The sequence below is a fragment of the Mirounga leonina genome, unplaced genomic scaffold (genome assembly GCF_011800145.1).
Source record: "Mirounga leonina isolate KUSES-001 unplaced genomic scaffold, KU_Mleo_1.0 Mir_174, whole genome shotgun sequence".
NCBI classification, from domain to species: Eukaryota; Metazoa; Chordata; class Mammalia; order Carnivora; family Phocidae; genus Mirounga; species Mirounga leonina.
The window spans coordinates 9,442,783-9,464,397 of record NW_023270451.1 but is presented as its reverse complement, the minus strand read 5'-3'; the positions used below and the strand labels follow the sequence as shown (position 1 = coordinate 9,464,397).

Below are 21,615 nucleotides of genomic sequence, written 5' to 3'. Positions count from 1 at the left end.
ATGTTTAGAGTCAGATCCTAAAGCATACCTTCAAGAGCAATGTCAAGTTGCTTACCACCTATGTTTTCTTCTAGGAATTTTATGGTTTCAGGTATTATGTTCAAGTTTTCAACCTATTTTGAGTTAATTTTTGTGTATGGTGTAAGATGGTAATCCAGTTTCATTCTTTTGCATGCAGCTGTCCAGTGTTTCCAACACATTTTATTGAAGAGACTTCCCCTTGGATATTCTTGCTTCCTTTGTCATAAACTAATTGACCATATATATGTAGGTCTATTTCTGGGCTCTCTCTTCTGTTCCATTAATATATGTATCTGTTTTTATGCCAGTGCAATACTGTTTTGATTAGTATAGCTTTTAATATAGTTTTACATTAGGGAGCATGATGCCTCCAGCTTTGTTCTTGTTTCTCAAGATTGCTTTGGCTCTTCAAGGTCTTCTGCAGTTCCCTGCAATTTTTAAGATTTTTTGCCCTATTTCTGTGAAAAATAACATTGGAACTCTGACAGGGATTGCAGTGAATCTGTAGATTGCTTTGAATAGTATGGACATTTTAACGATATTAATTCTTCCAATCCATGAGCATGGAATATCTTTCTCTTTATTTGTGTCTCCTTCATTTTCTTTCATTAATGTCATAATTTTCAGTGTATAGTTCTTGCACCTCATTGGTTGTCCTTTTAACGCAAAATGGGATTATTTTCTTAATTTTTCTTTCTACTAGTTTGTGATTAGTATATAGAAGCACAACAGATTTCTATATAGTAATTTTGTATCCTGTAACTTTACTGAATTAGTTTTAACAGATTTTTGGTGAAGCCTTTAGGATTTTCTATATATAATATCATGTCATCTGCAAATAGTGACATTTTACTTCTTTCCAATTTGGATGCCTTTTCTTCCTTTCTTTTGCCTAATTGATGTGTCTAGAACTTCCAATACTATGTTGAATAAAAGTGGTAATAGTGGGAATCCTTGTCTTGTTCCTGATCTTAAAGGAAACACTTTCAGCTTTTCACCATTGAGTATGATTTGGGGTGTAGGATTTTCATAATGTCCTTTATTATGTGAGGTACATTTCTTCGATACTCACTTTTTGAAAGTTTTGATCATAAATGGATGTTGAATTTTGTCATATGCTTTTTCTGCATCCATTGAGATGATCATATGATTTTTATCCTTTGTTTTATTAACTTAGTGCTTCACACTGATTGATTTGTGGATATTTAACCATCCTTGTATCCCTGATCTTTGCTATTTCCTTCCTTCTATTAAATTTGGGCTTTATTTTTGTTTTCCTAGTTCCTTGACATGTAATGTTAGGTGGTTTATTAGAGATATTTTTTGGTTTCTTGATGTAGGCATTTACTGTTATGAACTTCCCTCTTAAAACTTCTTTTGCTCTACCCCATACGTTTAGGGCTGTTTTATTTCCATTTTCATTTGTCTCAAGGTATTTTTTTTTAAGTTTCTCTTTGATTACTCCTTTGACCCATTGGCTCTTCAGTAGCATGTTATTTAATCTTCATATATATGTGAATTTTCCAGTTTTACTTTTTTTCTTGTTCCTGAGTAGAATGCTAACTTTATATCAAATTAAACTTTTATGAATTTTCAAAATGTAAAAAATCAAGGCTTTTACACTTTCATATCCAAAAAAAAAGTTCAAGTAGAGTTTCAGTAAGAATCATATAAAACTGAAATGAGTGGCCAAAATTTTAAATTATTCATAGATAGCTCTTCAGTTTTAAGAATCCCTCAGTTTACTTTGGTTTGAAACAACAAAAAAGGACTATTTATTAAAGCATGAAAAACATTTCCAGAAAAGTATTCAATTTGGAAAATGAAAAATGTAACCCATGGTAAGTAGGAAAAATACAAATCATATACTGAACAAAGGGGGCTGAAAAAGGCAACCAACCTTTATAGGAATCAAGACAACACCATGGACTTATATAAAAACTTCCTAAATCAGTAGCATATCCTTATTACCAATGTGTAAAAAACTAATTAAAGCAAGGTAGTGTTTTATTAGTTGCATAATCTAAAAATATGAGGAAATTTTGGACTCTATCTCTAAAAGGACCAGAGTTGTCATTGGATACAAAGTTCCCATTTATGGAAAATATGTTCATTTTTTCACACAGTGAAACTGAGAAAAATTGTATCAAACGAGTGATCTTTTTTTACAAAGTAATCTCCTTAAATACCTCAATAATGTAGCACTTGGGAAATGTAATTTTTCAACTCAGATTTGAAACAGATTATTAAACAAATATACTCAAATCTTATTGCTTGGCACCAGATTTTTCAAAAATTAAAGAGTTGTTTAAACTATCATACTGTTGTTTTTTAATCCTATTTCAAACTTTTTTTATGTTTTTGTGTAGTGCTACTTTTATTTTCTGAAGGTAGTCTGTTCAATCTAATGACAATCTAGACTGAACCCTGCAATGTACAAGCATGTCACAGTTCACTTCAAACCAAAAGAAATGATCAATCTTCTGTTTTTGTCAAAATCATAATACAATATTTATAAAAATTAACCAGTGAAATAAGTCAAGAAGAGAAAGACAATTATCATATGGTTCTACTCATATGTGGAACATGAGGAATAGTGCAGGGGACCATAGGGGAAGGGAGAGAAAACTGAATGGGAAGAAATCAGAGAGGGAGACAAACCATGAGAGACTCTGGACTCTGGGAAACAAACAGGGTTACAGAAGGCATGGGGTAGGGGGATGCGGTAACTGGGTAATGGGTATTAAGGAGGGCACATGTGGTGATAAGCACTGGGTGTTATATGATGAATCGGTGAACACTACATCAAAAACTAATGATGTACTTGATGTTGGCTAATTGAACATTAAAAAAAAAAATTAACCAGGATTTATCTGTGAACATGAGGGACCCACAGAACATTGTCTTGCGGCATTCTGTGGAAAGTCTTTGTTTCTTCTTTAATTTGGGCTTTCTCTTCTGAAACATCTTCATCAGCCTCTTGTTACTCCTCCACTTTTTTCAAAAGTTGAGAAGATTCTGGTAATAATTTTTTTTGGAAGAGTGTGGCTTGGTCTGCACCTTTTTGAAGGAAAAATGCAATCTGCCACAAATATCATACAGAGTCCCAATGATAGTCCTGAAAGCAGAGTTGCTAAAGCATAAACTGTATATTATTCCCAAACTGGTAATCCAGGGTCTTCAAATAGTTATGGCCAGTCCTGACCCACATAGATAGTTGAAAGAGTGCTGACATACTAGTCATCAGAACAGAAGCTGGACCAAACCATGATGAAACAGGTTCAATACTCTTCTACTCTTGCTCACTTCTAAAGTTTATGAAGTCCTTCTTAGTCCTTGAGCCCTGATGGCACCTAAATTCACCATCTTTACAATGATTAAGGAGTAGGAAGAGCAATTATGATAAATCATCCACTCAGCCCTGGCTGCTCTGTGACATCTACTTTTGCAACATTAACCGATCTTCTCCCCACTCAGTAAAACGTTCCCATTCTGGTTGAAGATTCTGACAAGTAGGACAGTATGGCACCTAAAATTCTATCAACCACTCTCATTGCAGCAACTCTTTTGAGTTCTTGCCGTGGTGATGGGCACATTGCTCTGCTGTCCATGGATCTGGGGAGCCCTGCCAAGCAACAGCAACAGCTCTGACACGGGAACCATGAGACTCCTGGAGGCCATGATGTCTGGTGCTTGTCCACCCCCCAGGCCATTTTTACTTGCAGTTGATTTCTAGTTTTATACCATTGTGGTCAGAAAAGATGCTTGATATAATTTCAATCTTCTTAAATTTATGAAGACTTGTTTTATGGTTTAACATACACTCTATCCTGGAGAATGTTCTGTGTGCACTTGAGAAGAATGTGTATTAGGTTGCTTTTAGATGGAATGTTCTATATATATCTGTTAAGTCTATCTGGTCTAACGTGTTGTTTAAGGTCAATGTTTCCTTATTGATTTTCTGTCCAGATGATCTATCTATTAGTGCAAGTGGGGTATTAAAGTCCCCTACTATTATTGTATTGCTATTTCTCTATTTAGGTCTTTTGATACCGGCCTTATATTTTTAGGTGTTACTATATTAGGTGCATAAATATTAACAAATGTTATATCCACTTGTTGGATTGACCCCTTTATCATGATGTAAATCCTTTCTTTTTCTCTTGTTACGGCCTTTGTCTTAAAGTCGATTTTGTCCGATATAAGTATGGCCAGCCCAGCTTCCTTTTGGTTTTCATTTGTATGGGGTATCTTTTCCATATCTTCATTTTCAGTCTGTATGTATCTTAACTTCTGAGGCGAGTCTCTTGTAAGCAGCTTATACATAGTATTTTTTTTTAATCCATTAAGCACTCTCTGTCTTTTGATTGAAGAGGTAGTCCATTGATGTTTAAAATAATTATAGTTATGTATGTATTGCCAGTTTGTTCATTGTTTTATGGTTGTTTTGTAGTTTCTCCCTGTTCCTTTCAATTTCTCGTGCTCTCTTCCTTGTGGTTGATGAATTGCTTTAGTGTTATGTCTAGATTCCACTCTCATTGTCTCTTGTGTACCTACTATAGGTTTTTGCTTTGTGGTTATAATGTGGCTTACATGTATCAGCCCATATGAATACCAGTCTATTTTAAGTTGATAGCAAGTTTGAACACCCTCTAAAACTTTACATTTTCACTGCCCCTTTCCCACGTTTCATGTTTCTGATGCCACATTTTGCATCTTTTCATTTTGTGTATGCCTTAACTAATTATTGTAATTATACTTATTTTTGCTACTTTTGTCTCTTAACCTTCATGCTAGCTTTGTAAGTGATGAGTCTACTACCTTTACTATAAGTTTACCTTTACCAGTGAGATTTTAATTCCATGTGTTTTCTTGTTACTAATTAGTTCCCTTTCTTCAGCTTACAAAAGTCGTTTCTTTTAAAAGTCAACATTTCTTTTAAGACTGATTTAGTGATGATGAACACCTTTAGCTTTTGCTTGTGTGGAACACTCTATCTCTCCTTCAATTCTTGCCAGATAGAGTATTCTTGGTTGGAAGGTTTTTTGTTTTTGTTTTTTTTTTTTTTTGCTCTGAGCATTTTGGAAATATCATGTCACTCCTCCCTTCTGGCCTGTAAAGTACCTTAAAAAATCTGCTGATTGTCTTATGGGAGTTGTTAGTTTGTAACAAGTTATTTTTCTCTTTTCTCTCTTTCTCTTGTATCTTTAACTTCTGACATTTTAAGTATAATGTGCTTGGTGTGTATTTCTTTGGGTTCATCTTGGTAAGAACTCTCTGGGTTTCTTGGATCCAGGTATCTGTTTCCTTTTCCAAGTTAGCAAAGTTTTCAGCTGTTATTTTTTCAAATAAGAAGAATTCTCTCTCTTCTCCTTCTGGGACCCCTATAATATGAGTATTAGTCCACTTGATGTTGTCCCATAAGTCCTCTAAGCTATCTTCACTTTTTTCATTCTTTTTCCTTTTTTGTTCTGACTGGTAAGTTCCGTTGCCATGTCTTAGGGATCACTTTCTTTTGCTTCATTCAGTCTGCTGTTGAGCTCCTCCAGTGTATTTTTCAGTTCAGTTCAGTTCAGTTCAGTTCAGTATGGCAAAGTCACAGGGTGGTGCTGGGCTATGGCACGCCCACCTATCAGGTTTAGTGGGGCATTGAGTCTAAGGGGTATGGGGCCAGGGTAAGCCTGCCTGGCGTGCTTAGCAGGGCTGCACCACAGGTGAGTGCTGAGCCAGTGCAAGCTTCCCCCACCAGGGTTTAGTTGGGGTGGGGTCATAGGGGAGTGCAAGGGTGTGGTAAGTGCTGCTAGCAACAGAGGGGGATAGTGCAAAAGTGGCACCTGCCAGTATCCCCATCTCACAAGAAAATTCCAACAAACCTCTATTCCTCTGGCAGACACTTTAAGGTGTGAATGAATCCCCTTCACATAGGGTCTAAGCACTTTCAACCTGCTGCTTTTGCACTGAGTCCTGAGGCCAGTGAGTCTGGGCATGATTCTTTAAGAACAGTCTTAGTTTTCTACATCCCTTTGTGTCTCCTGAATATAAGCCCTGTTGGTTTTCAAAGCCAGATATTCTGGGGGCTTGTCTCTGGTGCAGGTCCCAAAGGTTGGCATGCCTGATATAGGGCTCAAACCCCTTACTCCTGGGGGATATTCTCCATATTTGTGAGATGCCTCCTGCTTGTGGGTTACCCCACCAGGGGAAGGGTTTTAGGCAAGACCGTGTATCTGCCTCTCCTACCCCATCTTGATGTGGCCTTTTTATCTTCTGTAGTGGAGGATCTGTTTAGCTAGTTTTCAGGTCTGTGTCAGAGAGAAGTGTTTTATATGTAGCTGTAGATTTGTTGTGTCCATGGGAGGAAGTGAGTTCAGGGTCTTACTATGCTGTCATCTTGAACTGCCCTCCCCATATCTGGCATTTAGAATGCCTCACACATATTTAGAACAAGGTGAGAATCCTTAAACTGAATTCTGCTTAGTAATTACACATCAGCATTCTTCCCTATTCTAGTTTGAAAAGGAGCTTGCTGCAAGGCAAAATATTACCCTGACCATCCAGATCCCCATATACAGACATTTATGGTTCAGTTATCAGTTTAATTTTTTTTCATTTGGTCATTTTATACATAACAGATGACATCATCCAAATGGCTTTTAGGATAATGCCTCATTTTCACTGAAACATTTTGCCTAACTGAATTTGAGATACCTCCCATTTGGGTACAGCAGCTTTTATAAAAATTGCCTCAACCAGGCTCATTACAGCTAAATTTACACCACCTGTTTTAATGTGCATATTGTCATGACCCACAGAGACTGCATTAAGTAATTAAGAGACAGACCACATAGTGTCATTTGCTGTAACTGAATCTGTGGATTCAATCAATAGCCACCTGAAAGTGCCTGGGGCTCCAGGATTAGGGCACAACCTGCTGAGTCAAGCCCTGGGGGGTCCAAATGGGAGTGCATTAATTTGTGACACCATCATGCTGTTTTCAGTCCCATTTTAATTAGTCATAAAACAGAGCATAAGCCAAGTTGTTTAACAAAACCATCCAAGACTGATTATTCCTTTCCTTAGAAAAGATTTGAAACAGAGCTAAAGATAAAAGAAGATCGCCAACTGAGGAGACATCAATCTTATCTGCCTTTTTAAGGCACAGTTTATCTCTAAAGAAGAGCTGAATCCTGTGTTTGCTGCAGGCTTTCTTATTTTCTACAGACTAAAAGAAATAGCCATTTTGAAGTGCTAATGCAACTGTAAACACAATTCATTTTATTTGAGTTTTTATAGTTCCACTGGTGAAAGGGCTGCACAGCTGTTGTTTGCTAAATTGTCGTTTGTTGGGTTAAAAGTTCGTCACACTCATCCAAAGTACGGTCACTGCTCAGGAATCAGATGACCACACCAGAGCGACATACTATATGGATCATATAATTTATTTTGGATCAGCTTCTTTCCAGATGCTAAAATCTGGTGTATTTATTAAGAATTGGCTTAAGCCCTGATTCACTCTGGAATTCAACTGAAACAGACTAATTGAATGGGACTCTTCCCAACACATATGTCTCCTCCAAGCTGAAAGTGATTTAGGGTTTTGATGGCACTTAGTGACCATTGGGTAGATTTGTGCTCATTCTAGGCAGATCACATGCCACAGTGTTTCTACCCTACAAGGAATCTTGAGGTGAATATTTCCCAGATGGCTTTTTCAGACAAAGGTCTCTTACAAAAGAAGGAAAGAATACATTTACCAAGTCCAAAGAACAGTTCATATTGAAGAATTTTTGATGGACAAATTCAGGAGCTTTTTCAAACTCTACAGGGTGCTTTTGGAATATGTTTGGAATATAAACACATACTTGCACATTGCCCAGCTGCCACCTGGCCTAGAGTGTGACCTTTCATAGAATTTTTGTATTTTGAAACAAAAAGGAATCTTGGTGGTCATTGGGGTCAGACTGTCCTTTTACAGAAAAGAAAAATGGGGCCAAAATAAGTTAAGTTATACACTTAGATGAATGCGATCTCCATCCAAAGTTCCACATTCTCTCCCATTCCAGAGGGCATCCTGGGCTCAGGGCATGGGTGCAAATCAGTAGCATGGCACTTACTGGTGACATTCTCTCTCTCCTGCTTTTATATTTACTTCTCTCCCTTTCACTTCTGTTTCTTTTTCTTGCTTTCCCCTACATTTGCTCCTCCTCTCCCACTCTTTTTTTGCTATCTCTCTGTTCAAGAACATCTCCCAATTCTATCCCTCAGTTTTAGTTATTGTACTGACAAGAATAGCCTGTGGAGACAAATTTTTAAAAATCCCACTAAATAATTGTTCGTATAATTTCTGACTCCTTTCAACTTCCAAATGAGTGTTTATCGCCTATAGCATTTGTCTGAAAACTGTACTACCTTATGACATCTGAGATTTTATTGTAATATATTTACTTTTACTTTTTATGAGTATATGTAGACACGGAGATCTCAGATTACTTTGAATCCCCCAGAGTACCTAGTACAGTGCTAGACTATTTGATTGTTTAAAGGGGTTGCTTTTCTATCTGGATCTTTCAGGTCAGTGGCTTTGATTTGGAAAATGTATCCAATTGATCAAATCATTGCTTACAATTCGTTTAGGGAGAAAAAAACACTTTCAAAATGCAGATTTACCTACGTACCTTGAATGGAACGGGCATTTCAATGCCCCATTTCATGATAAAGTGAGGTAATCCTGGCATTTAATTTAGGCATTTTAAATTTTTAGGGATTTAACTTCTCTATTCAATTGAGAAATTACCTCAACTCTTTCATTAAATCTTTGCTTCCACCACACACACACACCCCCCACTACACCTGGAGTGCAAATGTGCAGGAGAAGTTCATTTTAATCTGCAAAGTTTATTAACTTAATCTTCAGGCCTATATGTTCAGAATTTGGGTGATAGCTACAGCAAAGTGAATGTTAGAAATAGCATGCTAGAATTATAGAAATGTTTTGCAATCCTGATCATTCATCATAATGAAAGTCGATAAATTAAGGAAGTGAGAATAACCCAGGACAACAAAAAGAGCTTGTGAAAGAGCACCAGAAAATATTTGCAATAAGACACAGATGGGGAAATGTGTCACATGCAGCACAAGTGTGACTAAGAGAAGGTGGGGTGGCCCAGAAGAGACTGAGGCTGACAGAGTAATGCAGAGGCCAGTGGGAAGGAAGCAAGGAGGACACTGGCAGGAAGCGCAATGGCTCATGCAGGTGGAGTGACTGGGAGACAGCACAGGAGCTAACTGACCTGGGTGAACCAGTCTTTGCTGCTGACTAACATGGATCACAGGAATATGAAAGGTCAATGAGTGGCAAACTGGATGACATAGATTGTGCTATAAAACTATAGGAGTACTGATACTCCTATAGCGTGTGTGTGTCTGTGTGTGTGTGTGTGTGTGAGAGAGAGAGAGAGAGAGAGACAAATGGGCAGGACAAATTACTGAGATAATTTGTGTTGCTCTCACAGTATTTGTTTTCTTCTTATTCAGCACTCATACTGAAAAGCAGGTAACCAGGCCATGGTATTCTCTTGCCCCTGAGGAGATTTGTGTAGCTTGAAATTTGGAAAATGAAAATTGCCTTGGAAAAATTAGCTCTTTAAGATTCACTACATATTCATCATATTATGTTAATTCGCTTTATATGAATTAATGTTGTTTCCTAAATAATTGCATTGAAAAGTATGTTTAAAGTTAATATTTCTGTTAACTTTCCAGTTTTTTTGAGATATAATTGACATATAGCACCATACAAGTTTCAGGTTATAGCATAATGATTTAGCTTACATATATCATGAAATGATTAGTACAATATATTTAGTTAACATCCATCATCTCATACAGATATTAAAAAAAGAAGAAAAAAAATTGTGTTTTTTCCCTTGTGGTGATAACTCTTGGGATTTACTCTTTTAACAACTTTCAGATACACCAAACTCTCATACAACTTTCAGCAGTGTTAACTACAGTTAACTAGAGTTGTATGTTATATCCCTAATACTATTTATTTTATAACTGGAAGTTTGTACTTTTGACCACTTTCATCCAATTCCCCCGCCCCCACATCCTGCCTCTAGTGGCCACAAGTCCGATCTCTTCTGAGTTTCTTTCTTTCTCTTTCTTTCTTTCTTTCTTTCTTTCTTTCTTTCTTTCTTTCTTCTTTCTTTCTTTCTTTCTTTCTCTCTTCTTTCTTTCTTTCTTCCTCTCTTTTCTTTCTTTCTTTCTTTCTTCCTCTTTTTTCTTTCTTTCTTCCTTTTTTCTTTCTTTTGTTCGTTCATTCGTTCTTTCTTTTTCTCTCTCCCTTTCTCTCTTTCTCTCTTTTCTTTTTTTTTGATAGGACACAGGCCAAGAAATGAGTTACTATATTGTTGGACATGATCCTAAATACCATGAGGAGTGTTGCTGCACCACAGTGTGAAAGAACAGGAGTCTATCTAGAACCCAGGGGTTTCCTGGAGCATCTCTTGGTGTTTTTCATGCCTACTGATGAGTCAAATGGGCAACTGCAATAAACCCCAAATTGGCAACATTAAAGTAGGGAGCTCCAAACTCTCGTGAAGCAAGCTATCTAGACTGAAATTCTAGCCAATGTTGAGAAAAGCATAAAACTGGTGATAGAGTGAGGAGCAAATAAATATCACTTGTACCTTTTGGACTCATTGCATTAGTGGAGACAGCACGCTGTTTATTAACTTTTGCATATTAAATCATGGTGTGTATCCCAGAAAATTTTTGAAAAATAAACATATTATGTTTTTATTTTCTAATTGTTGCTATTGTAAATTTCACATGCTTGTATATACTTGTTCTTCTATATGCATGTTCTGGCCAAGCTGGTCTGCTCACTGATATGCTCTGCATATTCCTTTCTCTAACCTTTTCCACCAATTGATGCCATATGCCTTCCCCAGCCTCTCCTCTATGACTTTAGCTCCATTCATCCTTTGTAGCCTATTTTCCTTTTCAGCCCTTGCCCTAATTTTTTTCTTTCATTAATTTTCTATATATTGATTACTTCTCTGTGCCTATTTTGCCCTGTTGATAAGATAGAAATACCAATATCAAACTCAGACAGGGTTTGTGTACATTAAGTGAAGTCAATGTAGGGAAGCATTGAATAAGTGATTAAGCACTACAAAAATATAAATAATATCATGCCTATTTTCTTATGTTTTTCAATATATTGTTATATTTATTATAATTATTTCTTGTGTTATTATTTGTTGTGTGAGTGTCACTGTTATATTACTTATCACTTTGTGTGCCTCCTGTCTGTGTACATATTGCCTTTTTACTAGATAATCAGGGCTTTAAAGAAGGAGTCACTGTTTATTCATGGATCTTCCAGCAGCACAAAGCTGGTACCTTGTACATGAGAGACCCTCAATGATGTCAACAGGGTAATAAATGCTATTACATGATTGATTCTACTATTTGGATTTTGAGTTATAAACTGTTCTATAAAGAATTTTAAAATTAGGGGCACCTGGGTGGCTCAGTCGGTTAAGCATCTGCCTTTGGCTCAGGTCATGTTCCCAGGGTCTGAAGATCGAGTCCCACGTCAGGCTCCCTGTTCTGCAGAGAGCCTGCTTCTCCCTCTGCCTCTCTCTCTCTGTCTTTCATGAATAAATAAAATCTTTAAAAACAATTTTTTAATTAAAACAGCAGAGTATAAATTAAGGTCCAGAACTTATATATGCTTTATTAAGAGAAATGCTCAACCAAAGGGCACATCCCTCTTGCACCAGTATGCTCCATCCAGTCCACCAGCAACTCATATAAACACACGTCTTAAAGGAGTCTGTTGAATCTACTATGTATAAAACACAGTTCAAATCATAACTTCTCTAAAAGACCTGTAGACCTCTCAGACACAGTTAATGCTCTGACTTATTTCTGTGTCATCTTTTCAGCTATAGACTTTGCTTCACCTGTTGTCCTGCATGCAATTATTCATTTACATGGCTTTTCTTCTGTTGTATGATGACTCTTCGAGGGCAGTGATCATGATTTTTCATTCTCCTATTCCCAGTGCCTACCACAGTTCTTGTAGTGTCTACAATGTTCATTAAATTGGAATTAATTAAAATTAACTAGAGGAAATTGATCATTTATATTGCTTTATAATTACAAAAACGAAAAGGCTTGAGATGAAAATTTGATCTGGGAAAAATATATATACATACATGTCATTATGTAAGTTTCATCATCATAATAATTTTGGTAAACTTAATGATGACAAGAATACCCAAAGATGATATATTACTGTCAGGCATAGAGTTGAAAAGAAAAAGAACTGTATGGTATCTACTAAATATAGTTCAGTCAATATCTGTTTATGATGCCACTAGTTACTACCTACTCGCTGGTGTTCATCCATAATCAGCAAATTAATAGATTGTATTTCTGATGATACTTCTATTTTTCTGCCTAATGGTGTATTAAGTATGCTCACATTGGGTTTCCTGATTAGAATTAATTGGCACATTAGAACATTGTTTATTGAGCATGGCAAATGTTTGCCTAAATTGTTTTGCTTTCTTATCTTAAAAAAAAAAAAGAAGAAGAAGAAGTGTGCTAGGAAGGCCTACCAGGAGAAGAAAACTAAAGTGTTCTATTGAGAATAGGAGCATCCCTAGTCCCAGTGTCTTGATTTTCAGATCACCAGTGTGACACCAACTGAAGATGAGAAGGGTCTTGGACAGAACTCTGAGTAAAACTAAGTTCTAAGGGATAGGCAGAGCAAGAGAACCTGCAATAGAGACTGAGCTATGGCCAGATAGGGAAGCAAGGAGATTCTAGTGTTAGAGGAATAATCTCAAGGAAGCCAGATAAAGAGTGTTTTAAGAAGAGGGTTATGACCGCAGAATCTAATGCTGGGATAAAGTCAAGTTAATTTAAAATCTAAAAAGTGTTCATTGGTTTGGACAACAAAACGGGCATAGTTTCAGTGCAGCAGTGGGAGAAATAAAGTGCTCCACCCAGCTCCCTCCTCCAGGGTGGAAATGTCTAACCCCTTGATGCTTCACATAGCTGTGGTTATTAGTTCTCAGTTGTGCCCCACAGGGGGGATTGCAACAGTCACTGGGAACTGCCTCACCAAGAATTATATCCTCTCCCTTGGTAGATCATGACCAAACACTTCCTGATGTGAGAAAACAAAGACCTCCTGTTTCAATTTAGGATAATTCTGAAGGGCCATCGTAATTCCATAGCTCTTACAGTTTTGGCTGAGATCAAAAAATTTTCTGCTCATGATTCCTCATATGATCCTCATATCAGAGTACATTTCAGGAAATTCAGTCTAAGACAGCTAGTACCAGAAGTGGTCCTACAAAGTGGATTCTAAATTGAAATTTAGAGATGGATCTCTCATTGACCAGCTCACAATGGGGACCCCCTCACCGGGAGTGGTTGGAGTATGGATAGCCCCTGGGATGTTATGATAGTACAGTTGCTGAAGATTTTACTGATGGTGAACTGGGATGGAATTCCAGTGGGCAAGCATTTGCTGACTATGGAATGCCTCTGGCATTTCTGAGGAATGGGTGAGAATACCTTCTTAATTTGAGTGGCTATTGCTGATCAACATTGAAGAGAGATCAAGATGGGCTAAATGTGATAAATAACTAATTAGAGGCACAATGTGAGAGTCAGAGAGCATCCTTGGCATTGTTATAAAAGTCTTAATCTCCTGCAACTAGAGAGCAGAAAGAGGAGAGGACTAGGGTTTACAATTTATTTGTATGAGTAGGGGAACTATACAAGATGGGAACAATATGTACTGGCAAGAGGCAGGAGTATGTGTCAAAGATTGGAGCCCGAGGGTACTAAATCAAGGGGGAATCTAACATGAAGTTGAATGGAGAAAGCTTATCAATATGGTTTTGCAACAAGCCCAACAGAGAGAGCATCTGATCCCAGACCGTCAAGTGCCTATGTGGCCAGAATTTCCCTCGTGAGCTGTAATCACCAAGTCATAAGCAGGGAATGGGTCAGCAGAAATCCATTTTAAGATGGAAGTGGTACATCTGGAATCAAGCAGAAGCAGAGTCAGAAAACACAAGTAAACTGCATGAGCACATGTCCCGGATACCACTGTCATCTGGCACCTCTTTCTCAGCTCACTCCTACTGCCTCAGGAAAAGCCCTTTATGGTTTCCAGAGAGGAGAAAAAAGGAGCAGGATTAATGGGTGGGTCAGCTGGATGATTGGTGCAAATGAAAAATGGATGTTTCTGTACTACAAGTGACAGGTTCTGGCCTAAGAAGAAATTGGTAAGAAATCCTCCCAAAGGGCAGACCTCCCTTTGGTGGACCAGTTCAGCCATTTTGTAGGAAAGAGACTGCCCAAGATAACTGCCACACCCCTGAGGTTGAGCGGTTCCCTTTCTTTCTCTCTGTCTTTTTTTTTTTAGAGAGGGAGAGAGAGAGAGAGAATGCGGAGTGGCACAGAGAGAGAGGGAAAGAGAATCTTAAGCAGGCTCCACACCTGCTGTGGAGCCCAACACTGACCTATCTCGGGACACTGAGATCACGCCCAGAGCCCAAATCAAGAGTCGGATGTTAAACTGACTGAGCCACCTAGGCACCCCAGTTAAGTGGTTCCCTTAAATGTTGCACCCTAAGTCCTCACTTGCCTTATCTAGTCCCAAGAGAACAAGGGATTTACTGGTCCTATCACGTTACTACACAACTCAGAACCAATCAGCCTGATAGACATGGGTTGGCCCCTTCCAGGTGTAGCTGAGGTGCCAGCTTGGGGAGGATACCCTGTGAGAAAGGCGCCATCTTCCCACCTGTCAGATTGAGCCTAAATCAGCACCTATTGTATGCAGCTGTGTATACGGAGGTAGAATTTGGGGCTTGGAACTGGAAGAGCTAAGGAGGAGTGGCTCTGATTGCCATCACTCACAATGACCCACTTGGAAGGAATTTGAGTTTTCCTCACATATAGTTTTAGATTAGAGATTCTGGTTCCCAGTAACAGTACCATGAGGCTTTAGACTGCCGCTGCAACCCAGTCTTCCGGGATCCTCATGCCAAGACACGAGCCGAGAAAAAAATGAGCTACTATCCCTGCAGGGGTGATTGATCAGGTGAGGCAGGACAGCTGTTATGTAATGCGGGGAGGGAGGACTATGTTTGACCCTACAGTGATTCTCAGGGACATCTGTTGGCAATGCCTTGTCCAGCTTTAATGATATATAGAAAAGTAGAGCAGCTGCAACCTGGGAGTGGCACGTAACCAGGGGCTCCAATCCTTCAGGAATGATGCTGAGTCAGCCAACCAGGCAAATTGCCTCCACCGGCGGAGCTGTTGGCTGAGGGAAAGGGCAACTAAAATGGGTGGTGGAGGAGGGAGAAGATGAGCACCCGTTGTAGTTTTGAGATCAGGGGGAGCCATAGGGGCTCTAGTTCATTCCACCAACACTTCTCTCCTAATTTGCCCCAGGAAACCAGGCTAACCAGAATCCTGGCCAAGCTTTTCCCTGACGGGGAGAAATCACTTAAGAAGCAAGTGGTTGTAAGCCCCTCAAAGAGTAGATGTAGGGGATACCATCTTGCTACACCCAGTCCCTTCTGGAAGGCCAAATTCTCTGGTTGCAGTACTTATTCCAGAGACCCAGTGTAAGACACGGGGTGCTGCGTAAGAAAAGCGGAGGGGAAGCAAAGACAGTAATGGCAGAGGGTTCTTTCAAGAAGGCAAAAAACGTTGTGGTAGCTGGAAGAAGCAGGTTGGGCTAAGAGTTTCTTTTGTTTAATTGGTTGGTTGGTTGTTTTAAGATAGGAAAAACTTAATTATGCTTAATTGTTTTTTAATTTAAATTCAATTAATTAACATATAGTGTATAGGTTTCAGAGGTAGAGTTCAGTGATTCATCAGTCTTATACCCACTGCTCATTACATCACATGCCCTCCTTAATGCCCATCAGCCAGTTACCCACCCCCCTGGTAACCCTCATTTTCTTTCCTATGATTAAGAGTCTCTTATGGTTTGTCTCCTCTGATTTCATCTTGTTTGATTCTTCCCTCCATTCCCTTATGATCCTCTGTTGTGTTTCTTAAATTCCACATATGAGTGAGATCATATAACTGTCTTTCTCTGACTGACTTATTTCACTTAGCATAATACCCTCTAGTTCCATCCACGTTGTTGCAATGGCAAGATTTAATTTTTTTGGTGTCTGAATAATATTCCATTGTATATATACCACATCTTCTTTATCCATTCATCTGCCAATGGACATTTGGGCTCTTTCCATAGTTTGGCTATTGTGGACATTGCTGCTATAATCATCGGGGTGCAGGTGCCCCTTCAGATCATTATATTTGTACCTTTGGGGTAAATACCCAGTAGTGCAATTTCTGGGTCGTATGGTAGCTCTATTTTCAACTTTTTGAGGAAACTCCATACTGTTTTCCAGAGTGGCTATATCAGCTTCCATTCCCACCAAGAGTGTAAGAGGGTTCCCCTTTCTCCACATCCTGGCCAACATCTGTCCTTTCCTGACTTGTTATAGTTTTAGCCATTCTGACCAGTGTGCAGTGGTATCTCAATGTGATTTTGATTTGTATTTGATGCCAAGTGATGGTGAACATTTTTTCATGTGTCTGTTGGCCATTTGTATGTCTTCTTTGGAGAAATGTCTGTTCATGACTTCTGCCTGTTTCTTTCTTCTTCTTTTTTTTTTTTTAAAAGATTTTATTTATTTGACAGAGAGAGAGATAGTGAGAGCAGGAACACAAGCAGGGGGAGTGGGAGAGGGAGAAGCAGGCTTCCTGCAGAGCAGGGAGCCCGATGCGGGGCTCGATCCTAGGACCCTGGGATCATGACCTGAGCCGAAGGCAGAGGCTTAACGACTGAGCCACCCAGGTGCCCCCTTCTGCCCGTTTCTTGATTGGATTATTTGTTTTTTGGGCATGGAGTTTGATAAGTTCTTTGTAGATTTTGGATACTAGCCCTTTATCTGGTATGTCATTTGCGAATAGCTTCTCCCATTCTGTCGGTTGTCTTTTGGTTTTGTTGACTGTTCCTTTTGCTGTGCAAAAGCTTTTTAGCTTGACAAAGTCCCAATAGTTCATTTTTGCCTTTGTTTCCCTTGCCTTTGGAGATGTGTCTAGCAAGAAGTTGCTGCGGCCGAGGTCAAAGAGGTCGCTGCCTGTGTTCTCCTTTAAGATTTTTTGATGTATTCCTGTCTCACATTTAGGTCTTTCATCCATTTGACTCTATTTTTGTGTGAGGTGTAAGGAAATGGTCCAGTTTCATTCTTCTGCGTGTGGCTTTCTGATTTTCCCAGCACCACTTGTTGAAGAGATTATCTTTTTCCCACTGGACATTCTTTCCTGTTTTGTCGAAGATGAGTTGACCATAGAGTTGAGGGTCCATTTCTGGGCTCTCTATTCTGTTCCATTGATCTATGTGTCTTTTTTGTGCCAGTACCATCTTGTCTTGATGATTACAGCTTTGTCATAGAGCTTGAAGTCTGGAATTGTGATGCCACCAGCTTTGGTTTTCTTTTTCAACATTCCTTTGGCTATTGAGGGTCCTTTCTGGTTCCATACAATTATTTGTTCCAGCTCTGTGAAAAATGTTGATGGTATTTTGATAGGGATTATATTGAATGTATAGCTTGCTCTAGGTAGCATAGACATTTTAAAAATACTTGTTCTTCCGATCCATGAGCATGCAATGTTTTTCCATTTCTTTGTGTCTTAATTATTGATGGAAAAGAAAGGAAGAGGTGGAACATACAGAAAAAGGTGAGGAAAAAGAATGGAATGAGGTGATGGGGTAGAAGGAAGGATGGAATCAAAGGTTTAAGAGGAAAACCTTAACCTTATTTTAGTGTACAGTATGATTTATAAATCTCATCCAGTGTTTTGCAAATGGTTAGTCATTCATTTCAACACTATTCTCAACTAGCTCACTTTTTCACCACTTACATAAATTGCTACTTTTATCATAAACTGAATCCTCATACATCCATGAGCCTGTTTTCAAATTCTTGCATTGCATAACCTCTTTATTTCTCATCCAAAATTAAAATAAAATTGCTCTAGTTTTTATGTAACATTTAATTGATAGGATAAAACATTTCTATTCCTTCTCATTGCTGTCTTTTTTTAATTTCAAAATTTATTTTTTATATACCATGTGTTTACTTTTTGGGTTTATTTTCAGGACTATTTTTTTTAAAGATTTTATTTATTTGAGAGAAAGAAAGAGTGAGAGGGAGCAGGAGAGGGGAGAGGGTCACAGGGAGAAGCAGACTCCCCGATGAGCAAGGAGCCCGATGCAGGACTCGATCCCAGGACCCTGAGATGGCAGGCAGTCTCTTAACCAACTGAGCCACCCAGGCACCCCTTCAGGACTTTTTAAAATCTTTTCATTGCCATTCAGAATCTTTGCATTTTTTCAAATTTTTGTTTGTTAGGATGGAGAGGGCTACAGATTTTATTGTATTGATCTCTTATTGATCCCCTTATGGAATTTTTATGGGTGTTTTACATTTATTCATTTTCTTTAGGGTTTTTCAGATAGCAATATTTCTCTTGAATAATTTATATCTAATTTATTTCTTGTTAACCTTATTAGCTAGAACCTACTACACTGTCCTCCAAGGTGGAGATTTGAGTGTGGGAAATTGGGGGAGTGCTTGTGTGAGTGGGGAGAAGAAAACATGTTTGGGGACATCGGGAAGGTGGGTTGTTACACAATCACAGTCAAGTCCTTAGCCGCCCACAGGTTACTCTAAAGCTCACCCGATCCTTCAGAGCTGTGGCAGGGGAACCCCCAGATGACCAGTCACCGGATGCTGGTTGTCCCTAAAGGGAGAATGGCCTTAATTAAGCCAGGTGATTCACATCACAATGTGCAAATCCTGCAGACAGCTGAGCGCTCAGAGCTGTCTTGGTTCGTGGGTTCCTCGGGAGCTTCCCAGGTGTGATGTGAAACCAGCCCCCGTACTCAGAGGGCAGGGAGACAGTGAAGAAAGAGGCAGGCCATCCAGGTTAGTAGGTGGCAGTTTTAATAAGCAAAGGGAACTTACATAGGAGGCTTGTCTTGGGAGGCAGTAAGATAAATCGATCCTCATATCTGCCGGCCACATCTTAAAAGTTTATACAGAGGCCTTAACTGGGATCAGTCCCGGGTACCATGTAACTGTTCTCAACACCACATCACTGTCTCAAGACTTTGTCCTTGGAGAAGGCTCTCGAAGTGGAAAAGGCAAGCAGAACCCATGTGCCAAAGACAGGGGAGGGGGTGCAGGCTCTCTGATCACCGACGTCCAGCTCACAGGTCAGCTGACGGTCACGTCTTCTTGATGATGTTCCCCTAACAGGCTGTGGACCAGGCAGCACTCCCAGTGGCAAGAAGGTAAGTGCTGGTTCTGGGGGGCCTGGGCAAGCACATCATAACATTCGCTACGCTCCTTATATGAAAGATGAGGCCATGTTTGTGTTATGTTTTGAATATGGTCAGGGATTAACTGACTCCCATAGTTTTTGACAAACAACTAAAATTTACCTGCACATTTGTGATATCTTTTGTGTTGGCAATGTAACACAGCTTCCCCTCTTCCGGCTTCCCCCCTTCCCCCCTCCTCCCCACCCCACCCTAGCTGCACCCACGTGATGTGACAGCTAGAAGCCTGGGAAGTACATTTTTTAGAATCTTTACCAGGAGGTTCCAGTTTGGGTTCCATGAATCAGAAACACGTGCTTGAGGTTTGGAGGAAAGAAAAGCAGCTGAGGCCATGTTATTGCTCCTCGGGTAGCAGTGGGAGGATGTATGGGTTTGGGCAGAGATACTGCAGCTGCCTCTGGCCATTTTTCTAAAAGTTGTCTGCCGCAGTTTGCGCAGCATAATCTAGTGACTTTCAACACATCATCAGCATCACCTGGGAACTTGCAACAATGCAAATCCGTGGATCTACTCCAAACCTACACGTTCAGAAGCCCTGGAGGTAAGTGTTTTGCTGAGTCCCCCTAGTTGATTCCATATATGAAAGCTGAGGACTGCTGGAGTCCATTTTCATACAACAGCTCATGGCCAAGTTTGCCAACCGGGGTTGGTTATCAGAATTACCAGGAGTGGTTCTAAAATCTTCAGATTCCTGGGGACCACTACATACTTCCCCCTAATTAAGACTCTCCAGAAAAAGGGCCTATGAATCCATATGCTTACAGGTATCCCCAGGTGATTCTGATTGTTGATCGAATGTGAGAAGTTGCTCGAGTATTGCTCTGTGGTCCTCCCAGTTTCTTGTTTAAACAGCATTCCCTTTTTCCTTTTAGTTACCAAGGGAGGAAAAAGCAATTACATGAAAAAGCTGTGACTTGTTTGGAAATTGTGCTCATTCAACATAAAACCCTTTTGAAACTTTCCGTTCTACACTTCTGCCTTTCTCAGTTCCAACCGAGACTGACCTGCCTCAGCCCAGTGATCTCACCATCCCTGTTGAAACTGCAGATACTGGGCTCCATTCAGACCTAGGGAATTGCATCTCTGGACCTGGGGCAGGTTAGCAAATACAGCAACACACAAACATTTGAAAGCCACCAACCAGTTGTTCCATGGTTTACACAGACCACACCAGAGCTTACCACCGGCTGCGCTCTCTATGCTCCAAGGGCAAATAGGACAGAGGGCCATCTTCGGAGTCCTGGTGTGAGCTCTGGGCTTCCGTTTCTTCATGGGTCAATGAGGGTGTGGAAAGAGATTGTCTCTAATTTCTCCTACTCTAAAGTGAAATGATTAGATTGTGTCTTACCAACCTATCCACACAGCCACTTCAAAGAACCATAAATAATGTGATATGGTTTCCCTTGGGCGTCCTGCTTGACCGCATCATTTATTGCATTAGCTAGAGGAAAATATTTTAGTTTTATTGCCCTGTTGGTTCAAAATAAAAGGAAAAGAGGCGTAGAGGTGTGCTCTAAGTATTTTGTTCATACTTTGATCTATTCTAACAAATTTGTTTTTTCTTTTTTATTCAAAATATCTAAAATGCTGATCGTAATCTTGGACAGTCTTACAAGATGACTGAATTAGATGTTACTACTAAATGAAAATATTAAATGCTTAAGTAGCACAAAGTCAGTCATATCCAAAAGCATCACATTTTATTTCAATGTTTAATTTTAGTTATAACTCTTCTTTATTGTAAAAATATAATCTATACATGATATTAACAGCTAACAATGACTACATGTTTAACTATTCAGGCTTTTTCTTATTGTTTTTAGTTAAAAATGTGTCTTTTTAGCCTGTGAATAAGTAATGATAATCTATTTGCTTATAGTGAAACTAAACACATGTTGAGAAGCATCTAGCACCATGCCTTGAATTGGTATTTAGTAAATGTTTTTTGAATGGTGAGTGGGTACTCCCCAAAATATTTCTGACACAAGTAATGATTTTTAAAAGTACCTTTTGCATAATTTGCATAATGAATAGTAAGTCTTTCTTTAAAAGGCTTACAGAGGCTTCAGTTTTCTTTGTCTACAATTTTAATGTATCTTAAGATAATTTCCTATTGCCCTGAA

General features: G+C 39.1%; 1 pseudogene; it reads right to left on the bottom strand.

Annotated features, from left to right (window-relative positions):
* Positions 1-2,715: 2,715 nt before the first annotated feature.
* LOC118021316 lies at positions 2,716-4,209 on the bottom strand (annotated as a pseudogene).
* Positions 4,210-21,615: the final 17,406 nt, after the last annotated feature.